At 35.2% G+C, this 7,640-nt stretch overlaps 1 long non-coding RNA gene across 1 annotated transcript in view; it reads right to left on the bottom strand.

The window, feature by feature from the left end:
- Positions 1–1,743: 1,743 nt before the first annotated feature.
- Positions 1,744–7,640, bottom strand: part of LOC118017024 — a 102,499-nt gene continuing 96,602 nt past the window's right edge. The window contains exon 3 of the long non-coding RNA XR_004681016.1: positions 1,744–1,779. This is a non-coding gene — a long non-coding RNA (uncharacterized LOC118017024). The remainder of the gene's footprint in view (positions 1,780–7,640) is intronic.

Raw genomic sequence — 7,640 nt, 5'->3', positions numbered from 1 at the left:
CCAATAGTACTCCTAGGTTTACCTAAATGTAAACTTATATTCACACAAAGACCTGCACCTTAATGTTTATACAGCTGTATTCATAATCATCAAAAACTGGAAGTCACCAAGAAATTCTCCAATAAGTACATGGATAAGTAAACTTATCATATAAGTAAACCATATAATGAAATATTAAGTGATTTTAAAAATATATTATTTATAAAACTAAAACTATAACTATAAAACCGTATGTATCAATCCTAAGTACATATTGCTAAAGAAATCAGTCTGAAAGGGCTCTGTGTTCAGTATCTAATTATATTCCAATTGTGTCACATTCTGTAAAACAAAAAACTAGTGAGATGGTAAAAAGATCAGTGGTTATGAAGGGAGAAAGGGTTAATAAATGTTAAATAAGCACCAGAGATATTTTTGGCATTAAAACTATTCTATATGTTACTGTAATGGTGGACATATGACACTATGAATTTGTCAACACCCATAGCCTTTTATAGCAAAGAGTGAACCTCAATGTACACAAATTTTAAACATTATTTAGGAGGTCAGAGATCTTAGGATGGAATAGAGAATGTAGCAAAACAATCTAACTAAATTACAAATATCTGAAACTACAGAAGGAAACAGGGGCAAAGGTGCTGACCTAAATAACTGGAAATGGGTAGATTCTATAAGACTAAAGGCAAAACAAAACAAAACAAACAAAAACTGGCATAAGTACTGAACTCATGCTGGCAATGTTCTCTCCCCTGGGGTAAGTACATGTTAACAATTCTGATACTACAATATATAACGGTAAAATTTTTAAAACCGTATGGCAGTTGGTGGGAGCCAGGTTTCTCATTATTGGAGTAGGAGGTTACAAATAAACAAGAGGAGGAGACTGGAATGAGCCCATGTGGTAATGGACTAGAATTGGAAACATCAGTATGAATTTACGTTTAGTATAATATAGACACAGATAGTTACATATAGAAAAAATTATTCATATACCTATATACACATACATTTCCTTGCTCTCTCAGCTGATCCCATAGCAACAGCATACCTAATGCCCAGATGTTATTTTCTAATATTATTGTCCTGTAAAAGGAACCAGGGTCCCTTAGAGAAGTGGCTGATTCTAGGACTGGGGCAGGAAATATACCAGATGAATCTGGAACATCTTGTAGTACCAGTAAAGAAGTACTAAAAATAAAAAAATTTTAAAAAGCACAATGACCAAGTATGAATAAATAAATAAATGGAAGGAAAGAGACAAATGCCTCTTGCAGAATTACAAATAATTTACATAGATACTGCATCCTCATATGAAGTGGAGCATAACTCTCCACTCCTTGAATGTTTGGGCTGCACACAGTAACTTCCTTCCCTAGTACAGTTGTATGGAAAATGGGGGTGGCAAGGGGAGAGTAACTTGATAGTGGAGAAACACAACACTACCGCAGCCAAGTGATTAAGGTGATCACCAATAACAAGTCGTGTTGCTGGAATGTACCCGTGAAATGATGCAATGAACATGGCACTTCATTAACCATGTAGAACAAACTGATGGTTACCAAGGGGAGGTGGGTGGGAGGATGGGTGAAATAGGGGATGGGGTTTAAGGTGGGCACTTGTTGTGATGAGCCCGAGGTGTTGTATGTAAATGATACATCACTAAACTCTACACCTGAAGCTAATATTACGCTCTGTTAACTAACAGGGATTAAAACAAAAACTTGAAGAAAAATGGCACTTTACCTCTGTTATCTTCTTCTCAAATAGCATTAACTCCATCTAATCATGAGAAAAAGAGATAAATCCCACCTGAGGGTCAGTCTACAAAATACCTGAACAGTACTCCTCAAAAATGTCAAGGTCATTAAAAACTAGAACTGTCTGAGAAACTTTCACAGCACAGAAGAGCTTAAAGCGACATGACAATTAAATGTAATGTGTATCCTGCATGGTATCCTAGAATAGAAAAGGGACATTAGAAAAAATAACTAAGCATATCTGAATAAAATATGGGCTTCAGTTAATAACAAGGTATGTGTTGGTTAATTAACTGTAACAAATATACCATACTAATGTAGAATGTTAATAACAAGGGAAATGGGGCAGGAAGGATGAGGGTAATACAGGAAATTTCTGTACTATATTCACAATTGTTCTGCAAATCTAAAGCTGTTCTAAAATTAGAAGTTTATTTAAAAAAATACAAATGTAAGATTGCTAGTTCTAAAATATAAAGAAGTACAAATTGAAAAGAAAAAAACAAACAACTCAAAATAAGAATAAGCAAAGGCTATGAGCCGGATAATCTCAGGAAAGGAAATCCAAATGACCATAAAACTGAAACAAACAAACCAAAGTGGGGGAAAAAAGGCATTGACCTTATCAGTGAAAAAAAAAGGAATAGAAATTAAAACATGATACTCTTTTTTAACATGAGACTCTTTTTTAAACATTAGTTTAACCTACATTTTAAAAAGTAAAAACATCCAGTGTTCACAAGGATGCAGGAAAATGGACATATTGCTGATGGAAGTGTGAATTGTTAAAACCTTTTGCAAAGTAATGTGCAATAAGAAATGCATATACACCTTGACCCAGCAATTATACTTTGGGGAATCTATCCTACAGCAATAAAAGAACCAGACTGAAAAGATATATTCATAAGAGTTCTCATTACAAAATTGTAATGTTGTAAAACAGTATTTTTAGTGGTGAAAAATTAGAAGCAACCTTAATGTCCATCAATAGGGTAATGATTAAACAAATTATAGTATATTCATACTGTAGAATATTATGAAGCTATTAAAGAATATGACATATAACTATTAACCAGAGAGATGTTATGATGTAATTTTAAGTGGTAAAAGAAAATTTCAGAATAATATATACAGCATGAAAGTATTTTTAAAACCCTCTGTATGTGCATCTGTGTTTAAATATTTTTGGAAGACAACAACCCTGGCTGTTATCAGTTAGCACAGGACAGTGAAATGCAGCTTTAGATTTAACCTCTTGGGACTCCTCATATATACATATACTAAAATTAAAATAAAATAAAGCTTCAAACATGACTGTCATATGTTGCACTTAGCTGTACTGTGTTCAGAAAAAAAATGAATGCCAGAGCTTCAGAAAGGACTCACATGATCACTGTCTAGAAGCAACAATGTATCACAGTAAAATGAGAAGATATTCTCCATGGGACCACAGTAACCTACTTTCTGCCTCAAGAGAAAATTCACCAAGTTATTTATTTTTATCAGTGACCTACATGAGAGACATGAGCCCAGTAAGTCTGTATTTGCCTCCATGGGGGTATAATTGTTAACTTTCTAGAAGTTAGGGAAAGGGTGCAAATTGACTGTGACAATTCAGAGAAACATTTTTGAAAATAAAATGAAGTCCAGTGTATATGAATATCAAATCATACACAGGAGAACCAAAAAGAATAATTTCAATTCGGGTGATATCAATAACCATGGGTGATGTCTGAAACTGGAAGTCTAGTCATCAAGATTTGGAAAACTTGAATAAATAGATATAAACCCAAATAGGTAACTCTAGAAAGAAAAAGCCAGAAAAGAAAAAACCTAGCAGGACATTTATAAATGGCTCTGTTTCTTCTATACTCAATAGTCAAAGCTTCATTCAGCAAAAGAGACAAAAGGTGGTATCTGAAGCTAAATTACAAAATCTGAAACTACAGAAGGAAACAGGGGCAAAGGTGCTGACCTAAATAACTGGAAATGGGTAGATTCTATAAGACTAAAGGCAAAACAAAACAAAACAAAACAAACAAAAACTGGCATAAGTACTGAACTCATGCTGACAAAGTTCTCTCCCCTGGGGTAAGTATATGTTAACAATTCTGATACTACAATATATAACGGTAAAATTTTTAAAACTGGGGGCGCCTGGGTGGCTCAGATGGTTAAGCGTCTGTCTTCGGCTCAGGTCATGATCCTGGAGTCACAGGATCGAGTCCCGCATCGGGATCCCGGCTCAGCGGGGAGCCTGCTTCTCCCTCTGACCCTCTTCCCTCTCATGCTGTTTCTCTCTCGCTCGCTCTCTAAAAAATAAATAAAATCTTTAAAAAAAAATTTTTTTTAAACTGTATGGCAGTTGGTGGGAGCCAGGTTTCTCATTATTGGAGTAGGAGGTTACAAATAAACAAGAGGAGGAGACTGGAATGAGCCCATGTGGTAATGGACTAGAATTGGAAACATCAGTATGAATTTACGTTTAGTATAATATAGACACAGATGGTTACATATAGAAAAAATTATTCATATATCTAACCAGTAAACATTTGGCCATAGTTAAAATCATATACTGTTTGACACAAAGCAATGTCAATGAATGTTTTGAAGGAAGGAGGGGAAAAAAGGAGAGAGGAACAGAACAAGGCAATTAGAAGTAAATGATGAAAATTTTCGATACAGAAATAGCTAATCTTAAATTTGAAAGACTGTAAAAAGGAAGAATTTCTAGAGTTTTTGTGAAGTGAAAGAACAAACAAAAATAAAACTATAGTTTTCTAGCCAACCTGGTTATCCCTGATCTTGGTCCCAGTCAGAGTAAAACTCCAAAATGTGAGTTTTATGAGAAAGCTTGAAGCACACCGACTGGACTCCATTATAACTTTTCCAGACAAGTGGATGAAAGAGAACACACTACAAGGAGCAAGGCACAGAGGACTGTACATATCAAATAAGGGTATCAGTGTATTTCAGATTAGAGCTTAGGAAACATTAGGAAGACAGCAAGGAAGTCAGCCTCCAGAAATAGCAAAATTATAGTGATTTCTTTGGAACAGTACCTGTCACATAAGTGGTACCTATTAACTCCAAAGGATCTCACGAAGGAAATAAGATGTTTTAAAAGCTTTTCTTATACCCAAGGCATTTGCTTCAGCAAAAAGAAGAAAGAGTATTAAAGAATAAGCTGTGACCAAACAAAACTAATATTTAGAGATTTGCAAATATGTCTTCTCTGATTCAAAAGATACTTTGTTTCTTTTTTTTTTTAAGATTTATTTATTTATTTGAGGGAAGGAGAAAGTGCAAGAGTGGGGGGATGGTCAGAGGGAGAGGAAAAGGGAGAGAATCTCAAGCAGACTCCCCGCTGAGCACAGAGCCCAATGTGGGGCTTGATCTCACAACCCTGAGATCATGACCTGAGCCAAAATCAAGAGTCAGTCCCTTAATCAACTAAGCCACCCAGGCGCCCTAAGACATTTTGTTTCTTATCATAGATGCCTTGAAACTCTCCAGAAAAAAACATATTTTTCCTCCAGAAACTTTAAGTCTTCCTCAGCAAGATAATTTTGAGACAAAAGGGTGTGAGGAGGATGCAGATTAATGGAAAGAGTGCTGGAACCAGAATCAGGCATTTGGGTTCTAGTCTTGGCTCTGCCTCTGAATCACATGGGACCCTGGAGTCTTTGACAACATTCTCCGTAACATGAGAGAAATAAAGTATCCCATTGAAATACTCCATGTACTATAACTGAAATGTGTTTTGCTTCACTTTAAATGGAAACTTGCTTATACCTATGGTTCTGAATTTGATCCAGTTTCTCATATTTTGCTTCAGAAAATAAGGCTATAGTCAATCTTTAGCCAATTGTTTTTATTACACATTCTCATAATATTTTAAATTCTCATCTAGAACTGTAGTGGTCTAGGCCAGTGATTAAAAAACTTGTTTTGAGATAATGAACCCATTGGTCACCAAGCTTATTACAAAGGAGATTGATGTACAAAATAGAAAAGAAGAGCTGGTTTGTTGAAGACAAGGCAGGACATGCGGAATAAAGGGGAGGAAGGGCAGAGTTTCCCTCTACTTCCCCAATGCACTTTTCCAAAGACCCCTGAGTACTGCCACTGAGACCCCAAGAAAGTCAGTGTCAGGGAGAGTTTATCTCAAAGGACTAATGTAGGCAATACATACTTGGAAACAAAGGTCAAGGAATACAACTCCATTTAAAGTACTGCAAAACCTCTATTTCTACAGTAGGGAAACTAACATCATTTGGCTTTCACTTGGTGTGAATTAATCACAAACACAAATTTAAATGAGGGCACTGAAAGGTCACTACAGCATTCTGTGATAAAGTGGGTTTCCAGGGGATCCAAAATATGCTTAAGTGAATTTTCTCAGAATATTATCAAAATGAAAATACAAATAAAAAAAAATCTGGATTTGAAGGATATTTAATAGTAATAGGAAAACATGGAAGGATAAAACTCACCAGTAAAGGTAAACATATATAGTTAAAATTAGAATACTGTAATATTAAAATGTTGGTAAATCATGTATAATTTTAGTATAAATGTTAAAAGATACAAGGGTTAAAAATAGCTATAACAATCTGTTAATGAATACACAGTGTAAAAATGTAAATTGTAACATCAATAACATAAAATGTGTGTGGGAGCAGTGTAAAAACAGAGTTTTTATGTACATTTGAAGTTAAATTATTAGTTTAAAATAAACAGCTATAAATTAAGACGTTTTATATAAGGCTCACGGTAACCACAAAGCAAAAAACTATAGTAGATACACAAAAGAGAAAGGAATCAAATCACACCACTGTAGAAAAGAAAAGAAAATCATCAAATCACAGAAGAGAACAGAGATGAAAAAAGGAACAAAGAATAATAAAACAGCCAGAAAACAACTAACAAAATGGCAATAGTAAGTCCATACTTATCGATAATGAGTTCAAATGCAAATGGACTAAATTCTTCAATCAAAAGACACAAGTCCCTAAATGGATAAAAAACAACTATATGCTATGTACAAGAGAATCACTTCAATTGTAAGAATACTACATAGACTAAAAATGAAGGTATAGAAAAAGACATTCATGTAAATGGAAATCAGAAGAATTCAGGGGTAGCTATACTAATAACGGGCAAAATAGACTCTAAGCCAAAGAATGTAACAAGAGACAAAGAAAGTCATTATATAACAAAAAAGGGGTCAATTCATCAAGAGGATATAACATTCATACATAATATATATGCATGCAAAATAGGAGCTCCTAAATATATATAGCAAATATTAAAAGATTTGAAGAGAAATGACAATACAATAATAGAAGGAGAGTTTTTAAAAAGATTTTATTTATTGATTTGAGAGGGAAAGAGAGAGAGAGGGAGAGAGAGGGCATGAGTGGGGGGAGGGGCAGAGGGGGAGGGACAAGCAGACTCCCCACTGAGCAGGGAGCCCAATGCAGGACTCATGACCCAAGCTGAAGGCAGATGCTCAACCGACTAATCCACCCAGCAGGAGACTTTAATACCCACATTCAACATTGAATAGATCATCCAGGCAGAAAACCAATAAGGAAACATTAAACTTAAATTTTATGTTAGACCAGATGACCTAACAGACATATACAGATTATTCCAGGGGTGGCTGGGTGGCTCAGCTGGTTAAGTGACCAGCTCTTAATTTTGGCTTAGGTCATGATCTCAAGGTCGTGAGATTGAGCCCCGCATCAGGCTTCATGCTGAGCGTAGAGCCTGCTTGAGATTCTCTCTATCCCTCTCCCCCTGGCTCTCCCCACTCTCTCTCTCTCTAAAGAAAAAAGAAAGAAGAAAGAAAGAAAGAAAGAAGAAAGAAAGAAAGAA

This window comes from Mirounga leonina, unplaced genomic scaffold (genome assembly GCF_011800145.1).
Source record: "Mirounga leonina isolate KUSES-001 unplaced genomic scaffold, KU_Mleo_1.0 Mir_168, whole genome shotgun sequence".
Taxonomy (NCBI): domain Eukaryota; kingdom Metazoa; phylum Chordata; class Mammalia; order Carnivora; family Phocidae; genus Mirounga; species Mirounga leonina.
The sequence above is the reverse complement of the archived record's forward strand: the minus strand, read 5'-3'. Positions and strand labels throughout refer to the sequence as shown.